Below are 23,776 nucleotides of genomic sequence, written 5' to 3' on the forward strand. Positions count from 1 at the left end.
ACTTACAAATAGGTGTTTGTATCTATGATGTTTAATTTTCTCTCTAAATTCCTCTAACAAAATGTAATAATAATACATCGCTGCTGCCTTTTAATCACGGTTGCCAATTGTTAAACGTTATTAAAACACACATTCCGTTGAGATATTTAATTAAATGAGGATAAGGATTTTCCACTAAAATAAATCATCAAGTGGTGTCAAAATCACAAAGCACCAAACGTAAGCTCTCCTGCTGTTTTTTAATATCGGAGTGGCTGCACTTCCGGATTTTCTGGAACCCGACTTGCCATGGCTATTGATACGGAGATTCCTGTGCATGTGCAGGATTTTTTTCAAAATAGCTGCTGCCCATGTAGCTTCTGCTTTGTATCTGCTTCTGCTTGATATGCAGGGGAAATTCCATGTTGTACACAAAAGATATGGTCTACATGTTTGAACTGAGCATTCCATGCCTCAAGCTCGATTCCATATAATTTTTTCACGTTGTAGCCTACACAAAATACATCATCGATATGTTCGTACAACTTCAAATCAAATCAAATCAAATCAAATTTTATTTGTCACATACACATGGTTAGCAGATGTTAATGCGAGTGTAGCGAAATGCTTGTGCTTCTAGTTCCGACAATGCAGTAATAACGAGTAATCTAACTAACAATTCCAAAACTACTGTCTTGTACACAGTGTAAGGGGATAAAGAATATGTACATAAGGATATATGAATGAGTGATGGTACAGAGCAGCATAGGCAAGATACAGTAGATGGTATCGGGTACAGTATGTACAAATGAGATGAGTATGTAAACAAAGTGGCATAGTATAGTATAAAGTGGCTAGTGATACATGTATTACATAAGGATACCGTCGATGATATAGAGTACAGTATATACGTATGCGTATGAGATGAATAATGTAGGGTAAGTAACATTTATATAAGGTAGCATTGTTTAAAGTGGCTAGTGATATATTTACATCATTTCCCATCAATTCCCATTATTAAAGTGGCTGGAGTTGAGTCAGTGTCAGTGTGTTGGCAGCAGCCACTCAGTGTTAGTGGTGGCTGTTTAACAGTCTGATGGCCTTGAGATAGAAGCTGTTTTTCAGTCTCTCGGTCCCAGCTTTGATGCACCTGTACTGACCTCGCCTTCTGGATGATAGCGGGGTGAACAGGCAGTGGCTCGGGTGGTTGATGTCCTTGATGATCTTTATGGCCTTCCTGTGGCATCGGGTGGTGTAGGTGTCCTGGAGGGCAGGTAGTTTGCCCCCGGTGATGCGTTGTGCAGACCTCACTACCCTCTGGAGAGCCTTACGGTTGAGGGCGGTGCAGTTGCCATACCAGGCGGTGATACAGCCTGCCAGGATGCTCTCGATTGTGCATCTGTAGAAGTTTGTGAGTGCTTTTGGTGACAAGCCGAATTTCTTCAGCCTCCTGAGGTTGAAGAGGCGCTGCTGCGCCTTCTTCACGATGCTGTCTGTGTGAGTGGACCAATTCAGTTTGTCTGTGATGTGTATGCCGAGGAACTTAAAACTTGCTACCCTCTCCACTACTGTTCCATCGATGTGGATAGGGGGGTGTTCCCTCTGCTGTTTCCTGAAGTCCACAATCATCTCCTTAGTTTTGTTGACGTTGAGTGTGAGGTTGTTTTCCTGACACCACACTCCGAGGGCCCTCACCTCCTCCCTGTAGGCCGTCTCATCGTTGTTGGTAATCAAGCCTACCACTGTTGTGTCGTCCGCAAACTTGATGATTGAGTTGGAGGCGTGCGTGGCCACGCAGTCGTGGGTGAACAGGGAGTACAGGAGAGGGCTCAGAACGCAACCTTGTGGGGCCCCAGTGTTGAGGATCAGCGGGGAGGAGATGTTGTTGCCTACCCTCACCACCTGGGGGCGGCCCGTCAGGAAGTCCAGTACCCAGTTGCACAGGGCGGGGTCGAGACCCAGGGTCTCGAGCTTGATGACGAGCTTGGAGGGTACTATGGTGTTGAATGCCGAGCTGTAGTCGATGAACAGCATTCTCACATAGGTATTCCTCTTGTCCAGATGGGTTAGGGCAGTGTGCAGTGTGGTTGAGATTGCATCGTCTGTGGACCTATTTGGGCGGTAAGCAAATTGGAGTGGGTCTAGGGTGTCAGGTAGGGTGGAGGTGATATGGTCCTTGACTAGTCTCTCAAAGCACTTCATGATGACGGATGTGAGTGCTACGGGGCGGTAGTCATTTAGCTCAGTTACCTTAGCTTTCTTGGGAACAGGAACAATGGTGGCCCTCTTGAAGCATGTGGGAACAGCAGACTGGTATAGGGATTGATTGAATATGTCCGTAAACACACCGGCCAGCTGGTCTGCGCATGCTCTGAGGGCGCGGCTGGGGATGCCATCTGGGCCTGCAGCCTTGCGAGGGTTAACACGTTTAAATGTCTTACTCACCTCGGCTGCAGTGAAGGAGAGACCGCATGTTTTCGTTGCAGGCCGTGTCAGTGGCACTGTATTGTCCTCAAAGCGGGCAAAAAAGTTATTTAGTCTGCCTGGGAGCAAGACATCCTGGTCCGTGACTGGGCTGGGTTTCTTCCTGTAGTCCGTGATTGACTGTAGACCCTGCCACATGCCTCTTGTGTCTGAGCCGTTGAATTGAGATTCTACTTTGTCTCTGTACTGGCGCTTAGCTTGTTTGATAGCCTTGCGGAGGGAATAGCTGCACTGTTTGTATTCGGTCATGTTACCAGACACCTTGCCCTGATTAAAAGCAGTGGTTCGCGCTTTCAGTTTCACACGAATGCTGCCATCAATCCACGGTTTCTGGTTAGGGAATGTTTTAATCGTTGCTATGGGAACGACATCTTCAACGCACGTTCTAATGAACTCGCACACCGAATCAGCGTATTCGTCAATGTTGTTATCTGACGCAATACGAAACATCTCCCAGTCCACGTGATGGAAGCAGTCTTGGAGTGTGGAGTCAGCTTGGTCGGACCAGCGTTGGACAGACCTCAGCGTGGGAGCCTCTTGTTTTAGTTTCTGTCTGTAGGCAGGGATCAACAAAATGGAGTCGTGGTCAGCTTTTCCGAAAGGGGGGCGGGGCAGGGCCTTATATGCGTCGCGGAAGTTAGAGTAACAATGGTCCAAGGTCTTTCCTCCCCTGGTTGCGCAATCGATATGCTGATAAAATTTGGGGAGTCTTGTTTTCAGATTAGCCTTGTTAAAATCCCCAGCTACAATGAATGCAGCCTCCGGATAAATTGTTTCCAGTTTGCAGAGAGTTAAATAAAGTTCGTTCAGAGCCATCGATGTGTCTGCTTGGGGGGGGATATATACGGCTGTGATTATAATCGAAGAGAATTCTCTTGGTAGATAATGCGGTCTACATTTGATTGTGAGGAATTCTAAATCAGGTGAACAGAAGGATTTGAGTTCCTGTATGTTTCTTTCATCGCACCATGTCACGTTAGTCATAAGGCATACGCCCCCGCCCCTCTTTTTACCAGAAAGATGTTTTTTCCTGTCTGCGCGATGCGTGGAGAAACCTGTTGGCTGCACCGCTTCGGATTGCGTCTCTCCAGTAAGCCACGTTTCCGTGAAGCAAAGAACGTTACAGTCTCTGATGTCCCTCTGGAATGCTACCCTTGCTCGGATTTCATCAACCTTGTTGTCAAGAGACTGGACATTGGCAAGAAGAATGCTAGGGAGTGGTGCGCGCTGTGCCCGTCTCCGGAGTCTGACCAGAAGACCGCCTCGTTTCCCTCTCTTTCGGAGTTGTTTTTTTGGGTCGCTGCATAGGATCCACTCCGTTGTCCTGTTTGTAAGGCAGAACACAGGATCCGCGTCGCGAAAAACATATTCTTGGTCGTACTGATGGTGAGTTGATGCTGATCTTATATTCAGTAGTTCTTCTCGACTGTATGTAATGAAACCTAAGATGACCTGGGGTACTAATGTAAGAAATAACACGTAAAAAAACAAAAAACTGCATAGTTTCCTAGGAACGCGAAGCGAGGCGGCCATCTCTGTCGGCGCCGGACATACGGAGATACTGTTATAACAGTATATTTAGGCAAGCATATCAAACACAATCAAAATACATACAGGCATAAAGCGATGACGAGTTCTTTTTTTCTGCAACTCTTGCTACAGTATGGCAGCATAACTATGAAAATGATCACAAATAAGAGGCAGCGGCAGACAAACGTTTAAAGCAGTATCTGACAAACGATGCAAGCAATAATGGCGTGCTCGAGCTGTCTATAACTTTCAGCTGCCCAGAGATGGAACAGCTAGGTAGCCTCCTCATGTAGTATTTGCATAATCATTGAGTGGTTTAAATGCAGATTTTTTTTTTGTCAGAACGCAAAACTCAAGTTGGCTGGGGCCAACAAACGCGAGCAATGGACATTAGACCGGTGGGTATCTGTCCTTTGGTCTGATGAGTCCAAATTTTAGATTTTTGGTTCCAACCGCCGTGTCTTTGTGAGACACAGAATAGGTGAACAGATGATCTCTGCATGTGTGGTTCCCACCGTGAAGCATGGAGGAGGAGGTGTGATAGTGTGGGGGTGCTTTGGTGGTGACACTGTCAGTGATTTATTTAGAAATCAAGGCACACTTAACCAGCATGGCTAACACAAAATTCGGCAGTGGTACACCATCCCATCTGGTTTTCGCTTAGTGAGACTATCATTTTTTTTTCAACAGGACAATGACCCAAAACACACCTCCAGGCTGTGTAAGGGCTATTTAACCAAGGAGAGTGATGGAGTGCTGCATCAGATGACCTGGCCTCCACAATCACCTGACCTAAACCCAATTGAGATGGTTTGGGATGAGTTGGACCGCAGAGTGAAAGAAAAGCAGCCAACAAGTGCTCAGCATATGTGGGAACTCCTTCAAGACTGTTGGAAAAGCATTCCCCGTGAAACTGGTTGAGAGAATGCCAAGAGTGTGCAAATAGAAAATATATTTTGATTTGTTTAACACTTTTTTGGTTACTACATAATTCCATATGTGTTATTTCATAGTTTTGATGTCTTCACTATTATTCTACAATGTAGGAAATTATAAAGGCACAAGGCAAGACCCATATGCAGACACAGGAAGCAGATGCTTGAGCTCCGATATTTATTATAAAACAAGGGGTAGGCAAAAGGTGAGAGTTCATAAACCAGGACAGAGTCCAAACAGTACAGGGCGTTAGACAGTCTCGAGGTCAGGATAGGCAGGGATTCAGTAACCAGGTCCCAGTCCAAGCAGGCTCAAGGTCAAGGCAGGAAGAATGGTCAGGCAGGCGGGTATGGTGTCAGGACAGACAAGGGTCAATACCAGGAGGACTAGGAAAAACAGAGACTGGGAAAAATAGGAACTAGGAGATAAACGCTGGTTGACTTGGCAAACAAGACGAACTGGCACAGAGAGACAGAAAACACAGGGATAAATACACCGGGGATGATGAGCGACACCTGGAGGGGGTGGAGACAAGCACAAGGACAGGTGAAACAGATCAGGGCGTGACAGAAAATAGTAAAAATAAAGAAAAATCTTTGAATTAGTAGGTGTGTCCAAACGTTTGACTGGTACTGTAGTAGGTTATATGGCCTTCAATAAATATTTTGGGCAATGTTCGTTCAAATCGCAGCAGGATTTTTAATTCAGCTGTTCAGAAATACGAGGCAGAGATGCTACATCATCATGGTTCATTCAGTAGAGGGTGAGTAAAGAGTGTGCGTAAATTCATAGCCACGGCCTTTTAATATATAGATGAAGTCGGAAGTGTACATACACTTAGGTTGGAGTCATTAAAACTCGTTTTTCAACCACTCCACACATTTCTTGTTAACAAACTATAGTTTTGGCAAGTTGGTTAGGACATCTACTTTGTGCATGATACAAGTACATTTTCCAACAATTGTTTACAATTGATACAATTATAACTCACTGTATCACAATTCCAGTGGGTCAGAAGTTTACATACATTAAGTTGACTGTGCCTTTAAACAGCTTGGAAAATTCCAGAAAAGTCAATTGGAGGTGTACCTGTGGATGTATTTCAAGGCCTACCTTCAAACTCAGTGCCTCTTTGCTTGACATCATGGGAAAATCAAAAGAAATCAGCCAAGACCTGAGAAAAAAAATGGTGGACCTCCACAAGTCTGGTTCATCCTTGGAAGCAATTTCCAAAACGCCTGAACGTACCATGTTCATCTGTACAAACAATAGTACGCATATATAAACACCATGGGACCACGCAGCCGTCATACCGCTCAGGAAGGAGACGTGTTCTGTCTCCTAGAGATTAACGTACATTGGTGCAAAAAGTGCAAATCAATCCCAGAACAACAGCAAAGGACCTTGTGAAGATGCTGGAGGAAACAAGTCCTATATCGACATCACTTAAAAGGTCGCTCAGCAAGGAAGAAGCCACTGCTCCAAAACCGCCACAAATAAGCCAGAGTACAGTTTGCAACTGCACAATGGGACAAAGATCGTACACTTTAAAATAAAGTGGTGATCCTAACTGACCTAAGACAGGGAATGTTTACTAGGATTAATTGTCAGGAATTGTGAAAAATTGAGTTTAAATGTATTTGGCTATGGTGTATGTAAACTTCTGACTTCAACTATACAGTTGTCCAGAGTAGCTGAACAAATAAACACAGGGTTGCATTCAAATCACTGCTGCTCGAAAAACAGACTATACTTGAGTTATTTATTTAAACTATACCTGTTTAGGTCCTTTTAAAGAGTAGGTCATATAACTGGTTTCCACACAGGCAATAATATAATGGACTTCAAATATTTTTTTTCAGACAATTTTTCGCATCTCCTTTCATGCTATAACAGGTTATTCTCTCGATTACAGCCATTTCAGACAATAAAGCATGTCAACACATTCAAAAGCGTGTTGTACTTCATTAAAACAGCTTTATATCTGTATCCAGTGGCTCCTAGTGGCTGGCATGAGAGGAGATGAGGTGAGAATTTTAAGCCTGAAGCGGAACTCTCAGGTAACAGTGTTGGTTCCGTCCCAGAGGACAGGGAACAGCGCACATTCCCTGTTCAGGCCGTTGGATTTGTTTGTCTAAAAGTCTATTAACTTCTGTTTCTTTCTCAATTGATGCTTTAGGCTTTACTCAAGTAAACAACATCTAAAGCATTGATTTGTGTTGCAGCGACTTTCAAAACTGTTTTAGGAGAAGTGGCTTTGACGCTGTGTTGTGGTTGTTGGGTCAGGGAAGGGTATGGCCTACCAACTTTAAATGTATGTGCTTTTAACATTGTAATGTGAATCCAGTCTATTTAATAGTGTTGTGTATTTAACTCTTTTTTTTTTTGCGGGGGGGTGGTCACTTTTTGGCACTTTTGTTGTGTCATTCATTTGACAGACCTGTGTTTAACTTGTAGGACAGTTTACATATCTACATTTCAATCTATGTAGATAAAAAGCCTGAAGTCTACTCTTTCACTCTTTACTGAGTACTTGTGGGGATTGTAATAACACCACAGGAATCTCTAATAGTGAAACCCTAACCCTAAACACATTGTACACTTGATTACCATCAGAGTGATCATGGACATCTAATGTTGTTAATGTTAAAGGCACGTTGTTAATGTTTGCAGTTACTTGCATGATGACAGGCTCTCAGATCATGATTACAGTATGCACAGAAAATACCCGAACAATCAGTGATGTTGGATCTGAGGTCCGATGTCTTCGGATCGGTCACCTTGCTTGAATGTTTGTCTGAATGGGTTAAGTTTTCACGTAACATGGCTCTCAAACTCATATGTCTCGAGAGACGGATGACAAACTTTTACGGAATCAAACTAAGAAAAGAACTGGATGCCAATGTCACTTTTTTTTGTCACTCACTAATTGTGTCGCCAAGTTCTCTCTTGGCTTGCGTTTTGATGGGTCATTTGAAAAATATCTCATCAAATAGTTCATGTTCAAGACCATGTCAGCAAGAAGAGTGTGCGGAGGAATTAAACCTGTTACTTTTAATCATCAGTCATGGACTTAAACAAGAAATAATTATTGACATTACCATGACCATGGGCAATAAATAATTGAGGATCTCTCTCTTTCTCATTAAGACAAATGAAAATATAACCAAAGCTCGGAATAGTTATGGACTGAATGTTGGGCAAATGTCAAATAGACTATGCTAGCTATATCGCTGATGCACAATACCAGATAGATTCAAACTGCATTCAATATCCGGCAAATGTTCACAACATTGGTGTTGATGCATTTAGCCATTTATTAAGACTTAGTTTCATTAAACCAGTTGTGTGTGTTATGCTAGGCAAGTGTAGCACAGCATTATTACTTCCTGTCTCTCATCACTGCTGTGTGGTCTTAATCCGCATGAGTTGTCTTTTGTCAGAGACTGGTGCCCTGTTGCTTGGAGTAGGCTTTGGTTTTGAAAGTCACACAGTGTTTTGTCCACAACTTCTCGACTTCCGTGGGTTCCTTAGAAATTGAGAATATCTAATTCAGCTCTATTGAGGAAGGGGAATGCCAGTGTTGTGTGGGGGGCCTAGGTTGCTATTAATGAGTTCTGAGGAGGCTGGTGTGAGGAGCTATAGGTGGATGAGTTCATTGTAATGCCTGGAATAGATTTAAATGGAATAGAGTTGATTCCGTTCCATTTAATCCATTTCAGCCATTAAAATGAGCCCATACTCCTATACCTCCTCACACCAGCCTCCTCTGGAGGAGTTGGTTGGTGGGATATTTTCTGACACAGAAAATGGCATTAGTCATCCTAGAAATTCCTGGATCCTCAGCAACTTGCAGAGTCATGAATACATGTTGTCTGCTGAACAATGTTACACTCCCCTATGTACTTATTTGGACAGTGAAGCTAAAACGTTTAAGTTGGCTCTAGACTCCATCATTTTGGATTGGAGATCAAATGTTTTCAGTAGCGGTGCATGGGTAAATCACTGGGTGAGCCAAGCCAGGAAAACAATGCCATATTACAACTCATATGATAATTGCAGTGTTTGCTCTATAACCTGTTAGTTCATGTGCCTTGACACCGTGAAATCTAGGCCTCAGGCCGAGACAATAAGAATAAATTCAACCACTCCTTTGTTTCATCACAAAACCGGAGAGCAACATCTGTCTGGTGAAGTCCATAAAACCTATTGCATGTAATGAACAGTTACATGGCCAAGCAAGTTACCGTTTCTGACATTTTTGGACTACTAAACAACTGTTGATTTTAGAAGAGTTACGGCAAGTCGAAAAGAAAATAGGTGCTGCCTCCATTATTCCAGCACCATATCAACATCATCTAATCACCGACTGTATGCTTAGTCTAGTACAGTGACAAATAAAAAAAATAACAAAACTATTTTGTCCAATCAACTTAAGATAAATATGCTGTCCAGGGTAGTGATTTGTGTGTGTGTGTGTGTGTGTGTGTGTAAGTAGAGAAAAAAACCATGTCAACTTACACTACTTGTAGAGAAACGCCAATGCCATCCTCATCTTTCGAGTTGTCTAAATGGTCTATGACTGGCTACAATGCTTGCTCGCTAGCCTAACTTCCTTTCATGGGCAACGATGCGCCAGGTCAGCTAGTTAAAGTTAGCCTAACATTACTACATTTAGCTACATGTTGAACTTCCATCCTCTCAGGCCAGGGGCACAATGTATGAATGTATGGCTGGACCAGAATCAGCGGTATAATCATTGGCCAGTATGGAGAATTAAGTTAAACCACAAGACCAAATCCCTATCTCCTCCATGGCTAATTTAGGAAAGGGATGATTTTAGCTAGCTAGCCACCGAAGGACAATGACACAACGAGATGCAACAATTAAAGTTTTCTGTTACTGACGTTTGGCTTCTAATATGATCTGATTGGTGTGAAGCCAAATCCAGACTGGTTTCTCTTGACACTTTTTGGGGGTGTGCCAGGACCATTCACAGCTGAGCTCACTCAATTTAGCTCAATACTGATTGGCTATTATTTTTATCAAGGGAAGCTAAATACTCACTGTCTTGCCTTGCATTCAACACTACGGGCAGCAACAATGTCATACATTTTCTGACCAGACCGCATAGATGGGCTACACACACAGAGACAGAGGGGCACTGTTTTGTTTGCTTGGATGCTTTCTCCGGTGAGATACATTCAGCTTCTTGAGAATTAAAGGAAATGTATGAAACACAGAGAGATGAAGGATACATTGGAGGAAGCCTGGCTTCCCTTAACATCCATGAATAAATGCCACTGAATGTTTCATATGAGGTGTTAGTACAGAACATCACTTTTTAATTCAGGGTATATCCATACATACAGTTGAAGTCGGAAGTTTACATACACTTAGGTTGGAGTCATTAAAACTTGTTTTTCAACCACTCCACCAATTTCTTGTTAACAAACTATAGTTTTGGCAAGTTGGTTAGAACTACTTTGTGAATGACACAAGTAATTTTTCCAACAATGGTTTACAGACAGATTATTTCACTTGAAATTCTCTGTATCACAATTCCAGTGGGTCAGAAGTTAACATACACTAAGTTGAGTGTGCCTTTAAACAGCTTGGAAAATTCCAGAAAAAGATGTCATGGCTTTAGAAGCTTCTGGTAGGCTAATTGACATAATTTGAGTCATCCGCTCAGGAAGGAGACGCGTTCTGTCTCCTAGAGATGAATGTACTTTGGTGCAAAAAGTGCAACGCAATCTCAGAACAGCAGCAAAGGACCTTGTACCTGTTTCCTCCAGCATCTTTACAAAAGTATCTACAGTAAAACGAGTCCTATATCAACATAACCTGAAAGGCTGCTCAGCAAGGAAGAAGCCACTGCTCCAAAACCGCCATAAATAATCCAGACTACGGTTTGCAACTGCACATGGGGACAAAGATTGTACCTTTTGGAGAAATGTCCTCTGGTCTGATGAAACAATGGGTCTTCCAATTCGACAATGACCCCAAGCAAACTTCCAAAGTTGTGGTAAAATGGCTTAAGAACAACAAAGTGAAGGTATTGGAGAGGCCATCACAAAGCCCTGACCTCAATCCTATAGAAAATTTGTTGGCAGAACTGAAAAAGTGTGTGTGAGCAAGGAGGTCTATAAACCTGACTCAGTTACACCAGCGCTGTCAGGAGGAATGGGCCAAAATTCACCCAACCTATTGTGGGAAGCTTGTGGAAGGCTACCCAAAATGTTTGACCTAAGTTAAACAGTTTAAAGGCAATGCTACCAAATACTAATTGAGTGTATGTAAACTTCTGACCCACTGGGAATGTGATGAAAGAAATAAAGGCTGAAATAAATCATTCTCTCTACTATTATTCTGACATTTCACATTCTTAAAATGAAGTGGTGATCCTAACTGACCTAAGAGGGGGAATTTTTACTAGGATTAAATGTCAGGAACTGTGAAAAACTAAGTTTAAATGTATTTGGCTAAGGTGTATGTAAACTTCCGACTTCAACTGTATCTATTTTACATAAAGTGTTTTAATTTCTGAATGGTATCTAGTCCCCCCATATGAAGGTGTCATAAGTATTTTGACAAATTCACATACGTGTATTAAAGGTAGACTCAGCAAAATGATGTTGCCACAAGCAGCACAAGAGATATTGAGATGAGCGAGATGCAACACTTCGCTCTCACACTGTCACACACAGTACAGTATCTGCACATGAGCACAGGTTCACTTCACGTTCCTCAAGCATCTGAGTTTTACCAAATGGGTGACCCAGCTTGCAGCCATGTCCTCAGCATGTGGTCCTGTATCTTCAGACAGAAAGATAAATGCGACTGCGTCGGGTAGCATTGTTATTATTGAGAAGTGACATCATCTCGTGGCTAAACGGCAATCAGGCCTCTCTCTCTGCAGCCGCACAATGCAATCCAGATGTGCATTTGATTAAAGGCTTAAACGAGATTGAAGAGGGTGAGAAGTAGGGAGGTATACCATAGGTCAACCCCTGGATAATAAAACAAAGAGTTTTGTAAATGTATTTTAAAACAAAAACACATGGCTGTAAATTATCCCATGCAATCCCTGCTATCTGCCCCTCCTTTTTCCTCTCCTCCTCCTTCTCCTCGTCGTCCTCCTCCTCCATCTGCCACCTCTTGGTTTGCAGCACTTGATAATCTGCATGAAAATTCCTGTCTAATGGTATCCCCCGTTCACTCTGATACCTTACAGGTTTGTGTAATAGCTGTTGGAAAATCAGATACTGAGGAATTATTCACGTGTTACTCTTTGGAGATTGATTGTGTACAGGCACTGTTTTGTGTATGCAACTAAGTAAACACTGACCCTGAATTATGAATATGAATCGTTACACAGTGATCAGCCTAATTATATCCTCAAAAGCATAGTTGGTAGAACATGGCTTTTGCAATGCCAGACTAGTGGGTTAGATTCCCAGGACCACCCATACGTTAAAAAAAAATGTATGTACTGTTTTATAAAATGACAGCATTCCAACAGGTTGCCTGAATTATTTAAACATTCAGAAGACTTACTGCAGAGGTAGGGTTACTTCAACACTTGTTCAGTCTCCATGTTTTTCAGTGTCAAATGAACACGTTGCTTAGTGTATTGAAACAAACAATAAAACAAATCTACCTGCAATAGAACATACTGGGAAATATGATAATGATGGGCTTGGTTTTGGTTTAACACTTTATTAACACCAACACTGGGATTATTTTACACCAATGAGTGTTAATTTAACACTTGTATCAACACTAGAAATGTTACACTGAAAAATCAACACAAGGTAACACTGGGCATTTGCTTTACTCCTCCGTTATCCCCTGCGGCTGCAAGACGAGCCAGACACTTAAGACCAGGCCTGGGTTCAAAAAGTATTTGAAATGTTTCAAATACTTTGAGCGTTTTCTCTAGCCTGCCCGTAGTGCTAGATGGGTGGGGTTTGTGGTAATTATATTGGTTCTAGCTCAATCAAGCCCAAGTAAAGTTTTTTAAATTATTTCAAATATTATTTGAACCCAGATCTGGTTCGGACTGACCGCAACCTGAACTACCACATAAAATGACTCACCTAACACTGACTACACGGGCGTGACCGTCCCTACCCAGACTCAGTTTTTTCCCCAACCTTTGAGGAGAGAGGAGCCAAGGTTTGAAACCAAAGCAAAAACCCACCCAGCTCTTCAAGCAATCCCAATTGTTTACTTTACTATACATGTTGCTGATGCACGATGGATGGATGTAAGGATGAAATATGAGAACATCATGACTCAACGTATTTTGTTACCCACAGTCTAAACTAAGCTTAATGTTTGAAAACTCTTCTAAGAGGGTGTTCTGTGGTCAAATCGGCTCTGAGGGGATGGCTGTGACGTCATAAGAATCAGGATGTAGTACCTTTTCCCTTATGTCCATGTGAGTGTAGAGAAACAACAGGGTATTTTATAGGGGTCTCCAAGCCCTTGAAGTCAACAGGGGGATCTCCCCTATGGTGTACATTTCTGACTCACTACCTGGATCTGGTCTTATGTCGCAACATTTGAAATTGTGTTTTTTACATTGGATAAAAGCAGAGACTCAGAGCTACAAAATGGTATATCATACACTGAATTTTGGAGGAACAAGGGGAAATTAATTCTGCTTTGAAAGTTGATCAACTTCTAAACTCACTTTTGAGAAAATCGCCTTTGAATGTTTTGGTATCTAGTTAAGAGCCCTTCTTTGTCTACACCCATTCAGCATTGTTCACACCCTCTTAAGCTTTAGCCCCACCCATCTCGTTTTGCTCTCGGAGCATTCAGAGCGCACACTTGACGCTCTGGCCAATTATTTATTTACCTCTGGATAACATGAAAACAGCCTAACCAGCCCTGCTGGCAACAATTTCGTTACGATTTTATGCCAACGTTTACTGATACCAGCCATATTCAATGGGTGTTGTACACTTTAGCTTAAAACATGTAGCTAGCTAGCTAGGTAAACAATGAACCTAGCTAGGTAAACAACATGTAAGATCACACACGTCAGGTAACATTAGCTAACGAGCCAGCCAGTTAACGTTAGCTAGTTAAACAACAATGAACATAGTGCAAAATCATATCATTACTATCCTGCATGAATCTGCTGGGAGCTAACCAACCAGGTTCAATGTTAGCTAGCTAACATTAGGATCTAACTAGCAAAGCAAACGGCTTTGGGATACGAATAATAACGTGATACACGTAACGCCAGCTAGGGAGCCAGTCAGCTAACATTAGCTAACTAGCCAGCTAACAGTACAATTTAACTTGAAATGAAACCACTTTCTGTCAAATTTAGAAACATGTAATATCTGAAAATGTAGCTAGCTAATGCTAGACTATCTTACCTGTAAACATCATCATGCATGAAGGACATGTCTCCCTGTTACAGATCCTCTAGAAAGTGGAGTGCAACACTTGCGCAGCTCCACAACACAGTATATTTTTTTTAAAGACGCGTTCAACAGGATTACCAACACAGACGGACCAGCTCAAATAGACAGAAGCCTTCTATATGGCAGACCAATCCTAACTCCTCTCTCGGCATGTCCAGCCCACTCAGTATCTCAGCCAACCATGGCTAGTGGCTTAACCAACAAGGCCTGTAATTTAACAATTGTATTCATATTTACAGATGGTAGACAAGTATGTTATTAAGGCACATGAAAGTTCATATGTTCCAGAAGGCATTTCTGAAGAAAAAAAAAAGTGTTTTGATACATAAAAAAAAAAAAATGTTAAAATGGCTCTCCTGTGAAGTCGTGACTTGAGACATATGCCTAGTTTCCTGAAACTGGTCACATTTTAAGACACCCTCAGCCCACACAGGGTCCTAAAATGTCCACTACAATCCCCTCTCTCTCCATGTTAAGCAGCACTTGCCATTTCTCCAGGGCCAAACACTACACCATCTCCAGTGGAAAGGAAATCATAACTCACTGTCTGTGCTGCTGTCCCAGTTGCTATGATGCTATCTGTTCGTGTAAGCTTGACAGGCTATGGATTCTGTTAGGGTGGAGGGTCGAGGAAGCTATGCAGGAACTTTAGCCTGCCCTTCCCTGCCTATGTGCCTCAGAGAGAGAGGTTGCGCTAGTGCAGTGGGTGAGCATGATGCAAAGCAAAACATGAAAATAGTGAGTGTGTGAGGCCTGTCTATCATCTTTATGTTTTTGCTTGACCAATAAATTATTTGTTTATTTCTCTGCTTAGCCTCTGACTCTCGATTGAGTTCTTGCCAGAAAAGGGAAACATTTTTAGTTATTTACTTAATGGTGTCAAGTTGAACTCAGTGGTTAATTAACAGTAGACGTGTTAAAAAGACAGTCTTTGCAAATGGACAAATGTAGAAGTTTCTGGCTGACTACTGTTAATGAACTTCCGGGTAGCAATAGCCATACATCTGAGACACCCAGTTAAGTGTTAATTTCAAGCTTCTTTCAAGATGCATCGTACCTGCTTAATTCAAGAAATATTTGGGAAGTCTGAATGGGGTGTCCAATCCGGAAGAGTCCTACAGCAAACCATCCACTGAAATGCAATTCAGATGGCAAGCATAGCAACAATTGCCACCAATTCAAGCTGAACTGGCTAAACAACATGCTAGCTGTCACGGCTCTCGTCGGAAGGAGTGGACCAAAGTGCAGCGTGGAAAGTGTTCATGATTATTTATTTACCAAAATAACAAAGAGAAAAAAACAAAAGCGCACAGTTCTGGCAGGTAATGACACGAAACAGAAAACAACTACCCACAAAATACAGGTGGGAAAAAGGCTGCCTAAGTATGATTCCCAATCAGAGACAACGATAGACAGCTGTCCCTGATTGAGAACCATACCTGGCCAAAACATAGAAATAAAGAAACTAGAATGCCCACCCTAGTCACACCCTGGCCTAACCAAAATAGGGAATAAAAGCCTCTCTATGGCCAGGGCGTGACACCAGCTAGCCTCAATGAATGAGTGTTGTGTATCCAGTTATGAAGAAGGTTAGAAGGTTAGGCACCTGGGGGGGACCCGCTGCCTGGGTTACAATGAGTAGTGCTTCTTAGTGAAACACAGCGGCTATGAAACACATCTCACTCCTACATCTAAATGGTGGCATGTACACCCTTAATCATGATCATTTAACATTGACTTAATGACAGGCATATGGTTTCAATGGGAATTGGCCACTAAGCCACCCAAGGAACTACAATATGGTCTGTCATTATGGGTAATTCCTTAGTCATTATGCCCAAAATTGTAATTAAAATATGGATAGGTCATGCAATGATTGGCCACTTTAACCAATGTATTTTTTCCCCAACCTCTTTGTTTTGAAGTTCTGAAAATCTAAATCAGTAAACAAACTTAGGTCATGTGTTTTGCCACTAAGTAATGGATACCAACACAACACTTGCAGTGCAGTATAATATACTGGAATATGATTACAGGCCTGTAGACATTGGTTTTGCATTAATCATGCAGTTGGGACAGGCTTGCTGTTGAATCATTTGGCATGATTAGGGAAGCAGAGAGCAAAACAGAGAGGAAAAACCTTTCTCATTTCATCTCAACACGGAGCCATTGCTTCATGTCCTCGCCCTTTCTCACAAGGCCAAATAAAACATAAAGTGGAAACTTTGACTTTGGGAAAATAGGAATACCTTACCCTGCCATATTGCTTTTCATGTTGAATTAATATTCATAATCATTGTCTAAAATTGGTGGTATTTTTTGGTATTTTTTTTATAGCTGTGATTGATTCATGACTTTTGACTGGCCTCACGATTCACCTTCTCAATATTTAAATTGATGTTTATATTCAATCTTTGCACGTATTTACTCTCTTGTGTGAAAGGATTATTATTGTGAACCTTTCATTTACCTTAGCCCTAAAGAGAGGCCTATACTAATTTCCACTGTGAATAGATTGAATAGCAATCAAGCAACCGTCTTTGACACTGTTATAAACAAGACTGATTGAAATTGAGATGTGCAGAGTTCTAGTGATAGACCATATAAACAGTACAGTAGGGGAGAGAGGGGTAAGTTGAGCGACTCTGGTTTTCACCATGTCAAATGAATGTATTGTTTTAGAGGTTTCATGATGCGTGTATCTAAACAAAAGTGCATACTTTTAAGATTGTTATATCCACCAGTTGGGATCTCTAGAGGCTTCAATATGAGGTCCTAAACCTAGCATCATTGTAGCTGTATGGGCTAATATAGTCTTAATGTTCGCTTTGGAGTAAGTTGAGAGAATGGCAAGTTGAGCAAATTGAAGTGTTTTCTTTTCAGGCATAATGCAAGGCATTATCGCTGGGATATGAGGTAACAAAAGGATCTGGCCTAGGTTAAAAGTGTTAGTTTATTTTTAAGTAGAAAGTGTTTGTCAGGTGTTAAGCCAGTTTTAAAACATGCTTAGTATTATTAAAAGACAAAAAAAGCAATAGTGATTGTGTGGAAAAAGTAAATATACCTAATAGAAAAGTAAAGTAAAAGTGAAAGTCACCCAGTAAAATACTACTTGAGTAAAAGTCTAACAGTATTTGGTTTTAAATGTACTTAAGTATCAAAAGTAAATGTAAATTGCAAACATATATTTAAATATCAAAGTAAAGGTATAAATCATTTCAAATTGCTATTAAGCCAGCCAGACGTCACCATTTTCTTTTTATTTACAGATAGCCAGGGGCACACTACAACAGGCAAACATAATTTACAAACAAAGCATTTGTATTTAGTTAATCCGTCAGATCAGAGGCAGTTGAGATGACCAGGGATGTTCTCTTAATAAGTATGTGAATTGGACCATTTTCCTGTCCTGCTAAGCATTCAAAATGCATTCAGGACAGTACTTCTGGGTGTCAGGGAAAATGTATGGAGTAAAAAGTACATTATTTTCTTTAGGAATGTAGTGAAATAATAGTAAAAGTACTCAAAAATATGAATAGTAAAGTACAGATACCCCCAAAAAACAAATTAAGTAGTACTTTAAAGTATTTTTACTTACGTACTTTACACCACTGTGTTTGGGTAAAAAAAGATAGATATGTAACAGGCCCTGGGGGCATGAGATCCAACTACAGATAACAAAGTTACGTTTTACACAGGGAGAAAAAAGACACAGGTAGTTTCTTCCTCTTTCTTCTCTTTAATAAATGCAGGTTGTCTTTTTTTTCAGTTTCAGACCATTTTAAAATGTCATACCTTAAAAGTACAAACATATAGACGTGTATGTCCACAATACAAAAGAAAATACAAATTATTATCATACATAGAAACTAGTAATTACCTACTAGACTGTACTGTTACATATAACAGTATAAAGTTATTGTAAACATATAAACTGTTTCATTACAAATAAATCGAACAATGAGAGCCCATGAGTGAGAATACCTGCTCTATGTCCAAACATTAACGCTAACCCTGAACAGTGCTATTTCATAGCCTAGCAATAAGTAGTATAACATTTTAGTAACCCACAGTAGTATAACATTTTAGTAACCCTTAGGAAGTCAGTGCAACATATAAAGAGAGAAAATTAGTATCCATCTTCGTTTCTGGACGTACTGTCACGCCCTGACCTTAGTTCCTTTTTTATGTCTCTATTTTGGTTTGGTCGGGGCGTGAGTTGGGGTGGGCATTCTGTTTTTCTATGTTTTCTTTTCTATGTGTTTGGCCTGGTATGGTTCCCAATCAGAGGCAGCTGTCTATCGTTGTCTCTCATTGAGAACCATACTTAATTAGGTAGCCTTTTCCCACCTGGTGTTTGTGGGTAGTTGTTTCCTGTTTTGTGTTTTCACCTTTCAGGACTGTTTCGATTTTCATTTCTTACATTCACTTTGTTATTTTGTATTTTCGTGTTCTGTGTTAATAAATGATCATGGACACTTAACACGCTGCGTTTTAGTCCGATCCTTCCTACTCCTCATTCGAAGAAGATGAAGATCGTTACACGTACCTTGTACACAGGATTGTCTCCAACTTGTTCCTTCACAATGTATATCCCAGTATGATCATAGTTTCCCAGGACATCATCGCACAAGCACTCTGTCTCCTGGATGAAGGGCTACATCTCTCATCTGTTTATCATAGTACGTCTTATTTCTTGAGCTGAATTGCTCACTGTTCCTTGACATGATCTTGTATTCCTCAGCCATTCTGTTGGCCCATGTCTCGGCATAGCCTCTGGATGAACTTGTCTCTTCTGTCATCAAGTCAAACAACAGGTCCACTGACAGGCGTGGATGGCGACCATATAGTACGTAGGTAAAAATGAGAACCCAGTGGCTTCGTGTCTGTTGACATCGTATGCATGTACGATTTGTGGGAGATGGACTTTCCACTAGTATTGCTCCTTCTCTTCGAGGGTCCTTAGCATCTGCAACAGAGTCCTGTTGAACCTCTCAGCTGGATTTCCTTGGGGGTGGTACAGTGACATTCTTGTATTGTCCACTCCTGAAAGCTGCTGGAATGTCTTGAAGAGCTGGTTCTCAAACTTGTGTCCCCGATCATGATGTAGTGTCGAGGGGTATCCAAACTGAGGGATAAAATCATTGAATATTTGTTCCGCTGCTTTCTTGACAGACTTGTTCTTCATAGGGTAAGCTTGAGCAAACCTTTTGAAGTTGTCAACAACAACAACCAAGATGTACTCATAACCACATCAACTGGCTTCTAAGGGAAGGTAACTTTCAACTTACAAAAAAGAAGATGCCTGTACCATGTCAGATATAGAGTTTAAATGTATTACATCCTCTATCACTTTAAACTCAAGCAAGAGCCTCTCAATTGTCAGCTGACTAACTAGGAATGGATCATGAATGGATAGATCAGGGTTGTCATTCTTAGGTAAGTTGACAGTAACTTCACCCCAGCCATCGAAGTGTATGGTACAGTATCTCCATTCACAGCATAGACATCAAACCTCCGTCGGCTCCCATGAGCTTAGTGAGCGGCCTCACATTTTGACCAGTTAAGTATTTTTCCTTCCAGGCATGATCTAAGATGCTCACTTGGGCTCCTGTATCAAGTCAGACGTTTGCTGTCAAGCCATTCATATTACATATGAGCAGGCATTTCTTTCCTATAAGCTGGGCTACTTTATCATCTTCTGCGGCCAGCTAGCCTTGTGAGTGTCCTCAACTTGCAGCAGGAAGCCAAGTTTACTGTCACTCAGTCAGAATGCCCATCAGCGTTTCATATTTTTTCCATACCCTTACCCCGCTTGTCAGCACATTAACAGATTCATAGAAAACCTCACCATGTAATTTATCATACTAGCAGGCAGCAGCAATCTAAATGATCAGACCGAAAACATGCACTGAAAAGTGATTGGGTAAAATTATAAAGCAAGTGGATGGAGAAATACAACTTCACCCAATCCAATCAGAGCAGCAGGATTAACTTACAACCCGCCCTTGTCCTTACAGACAGGCAAACTAGCCAGTGGATGTATTTCAACCAAATAGAACATGACTGACTCAAAGACAGTACGGTATGGTTTTGAAACTCTGTGACTGACTGACATGAGAAAGATGCTTGCTGGCACTTGAAAATAACTTTTTTTCTGATCACGGATAACTACAAAAAATACTTGGATCATATTCGACTTGCCTATTTCTGTTAAGATACTAGTTTTGTCCGACTACTTGGCACACCCCTATTCAAAACCAACAGTTCAACCATTCCCCCATTCTTATAATAAAGAAAAGGTCTTACTCTACATGAAAGGATGGATATGCTCAAAACAACCCTCTTCGTCATCTGATAGACTTCCTCCATTGTCAGCACGTGCAGGCTCTTCCTGATGTCCCACACCAGGCCCTTCCTTGCACCGTCCAACATGGCCTCACTGTATCACTAATGCAGATCAAACGGCTATACAGGGCACACCGTTCCAGATGTCTGAATCACTGGATCAGCGTCATTCAGCAGGTGAAGCCGATCCCGGTCGAGCCCCCAAGAATCTGTAACAGGCCCTGGGCATGAGATCCCCCCAATGTTTCCTCTAAGCTGCATGCACGCCTGCAGCTTCCCTGGGACTGCCGAGCAGAAGAAATATCAGCCCGTGCAGAGAAGCACGAGATTGAACTTCACTCAATTTCCTAGTTTTCACCTTTAGTTAACACTATCAACATTTCCCTCTACTGTAGGAATTACCAATATTAGCCACTTTCAATGCAACATACTGAAACAAAACAAACTCTGTTAGAGATTTTCTTGTAGGCAGAACACACCGGAGTAGGATTCTATTGTATTGACAGGCACAACTCAGCCTGTCAGTATCCCTATTTGCAAATAGATCATTGCCATATATGAATCTGTGCCATTCACTTTGAATTGGACTGCATGAGGGGCATGAGGGGACACGAGTAGATGCGCTTGTTTTGAGATTAAAGCAAGAGCTGAATGTAGCCTCCAGGTGATTCAATCCCTGGTCCTATCACACTTAGAGCACTGTCCGGTTATATGGTCAATCCCTGGTCCTATCACACTTAGAGCATTGTCCGGTTACATGGTCATCTGCATCAAAGAAAGATATAAAAAAGCTTCAAATGGCTCAAAACAGGGCTGCCAGATTATCTCTTCATTGCTCTAACCGTATGCATATTATCCAAATGCATCAGAATCTCTTATGGCTTCACGTTAAAAACAAATTACTATCTAGTCTTCTGATTTTCTTTAGGAATGTTATATTAAAAAAAAAAAAAATTAAATGTATTTTTCGGTCCAGTTAGTACATACTAGCAACCACCAAACCAGACAGGCAAATTCAGGGCAGCTAAAACAACCCAAGCCAAGGACAAATAGCCTTAAATCTACAGTTGTTTATAGAGCCGTTTTTATAGAGCCGTAGCTGAATGGAACTCTTTACCAATCCATATTTCTCAGGCAAAAAGTAAATCCACCTAAATCCATAAAACAATATCTACTGCAATAGACCAGATGACTGGACAGCAAATAGAAAGTATCAACTGAATGTTAAATGGGTTTCCTGTCAGTTATTTTAATTATCTGTAATGTCTACTTGTTGAATGTTTGTGAAGTCTTGATTGTGGCTGTTTGTAATGTCTTGTTAATTGGTGTTGGACCCCAGGAAGATTAGCTAGCGTTACGGCGTAAGCTAATGGGCATCCTAATACAAATGTACAAAATTACAAAATTACGTGTGCACATTTGTTCATATTCTTTGTTAGTAAGTCAAGAATTTGCTCAGTTATAGCTACATTTCTACTCAGCAATGGGGGAGTGGTTGCTTCCTACATTAGCACAAGAGGTGTGCATTTCTAGCCATATTCGAAAAGCAAGTCAGGTAAAGAGCATTTCTTCTGTCTTAAAGGGGCAGTGTTGTATTTTGAGACCGGCTTGAATAATCTAATGAGCAATAGGCAGAGGGTAGCATAATTTGTCTGATTCTCTGTAATAATAGTATGGGAATAATGCATTTACTTTATTTTGTAAAGTGTTTTCTTGCATCAAACAACACATTCTCAGTCACCTTCTTGTCTGAAGGACAAGTGGATAAACAGGTTAATCTCAAGCCCTGCATATTTTTTCCAAAAGCCTCACAGAATGTATACCTACGTTCAACACGCCACACTGGCTGCTACTGTAGGCTGGATTATAGAACAGCTATGTCCATGTTAAAATGTTATGGGATGCATTTTCTCCATTCTTTTTGATGGTAGGCCACTCTGGTAGGCCTACATTATGATACAATATCCACATTACTCTACTTGGCCACTTTTAGAACTGTAACTTAAAGTGGGTACAGCCTCAGAATTCACAATAAACGCTCGACCTGAAGTTGCACAGAATTTTCACCACATTCCAGGTTGGGCTCAGCAGACCTGAAATTTGCTCAATGCTGAAAAAAATGACAGGGAACATTAGATCTCACTACAGATAATAAAGTCCTGTTTTACAATAGGGAGAAAGAAGACAAAGGAGAATAAAGTCATATTACTTTTCCAATAATGCATATTGTTCTATTTTTTTTTTCAAATGTCACAAAATAAAAGTTCAAACATATTAACCAGCATATCAACACTACATCCAATCTGCCACATAGTATCCCTTTCAAGTACATAATAAACTAGTCATTACACGTACCTACTAGGCTGTTCTGTTACATATAACAGTATAAAGTGTTTGTCAAAATATATACAATTTCTAAACAGAAACTGTTTCATTACAAATAAATCAAACAATGAAAACAAATGAGTGAGGACGCCTGTTGACCAAAAGTTAATGCTAACCCTGAACAGTACTATTCCATCGCCTAGCAAATGAAACGTACAAATTGACTTTTAAACAGTAGTAGTATACAGTAGTATAATTTCAGTAACCTTTAATAAGTCAGTGCAACATATATATAGTAAATATTACTTAATAGGAGCAACATCTCATTTCGATGAAAGACACATTTATTGTAGCATATTTGACCTTTCACATTCAGCAGACATTGCTTAGAAAAACGCCGGCCCATTAGTTACCAATGGAGGAAATGCTAACATAGTTTCACTATGTAAAAAAATGTTTATACCCAAAACATTGACGCCAAAATAAAGTGCTAGTGAGATGAACATGTTATCTCAATAATTAAATTCCTATTTTGTATTTGTGTAAATTACTAAACTGTTTTACACAGGGAGAAAGAAGAAAAAGGAGATAAGTTTGTTTTTCAGTAAGGGGAAGTTTCTTCCTCTTTTTGTTTGTACCCTAGCGCTCCTGCAGCTCCTCCTAGTGGTAAACACTGGAGAATATCATTCCCATAGGAGGTATATGGGAAAAACTCAAATAACAAAACA

Source organism: Oncorhynchus clarkii, chromosome 20 (assembly GCF_045791955.1).
Source record: "Oncorhynchus clarkii lewisi isolate Uvic-CL-2024 chromosome 20, UVic_Ocla_1.0, whole genome shotgun sequence".
NCBI lineage: Eukaryota > Metazoa > Chordata > Actinopteri > Salmoniformes > Salmonidae > Oncorhynchus > Oncorhynchus clarkii.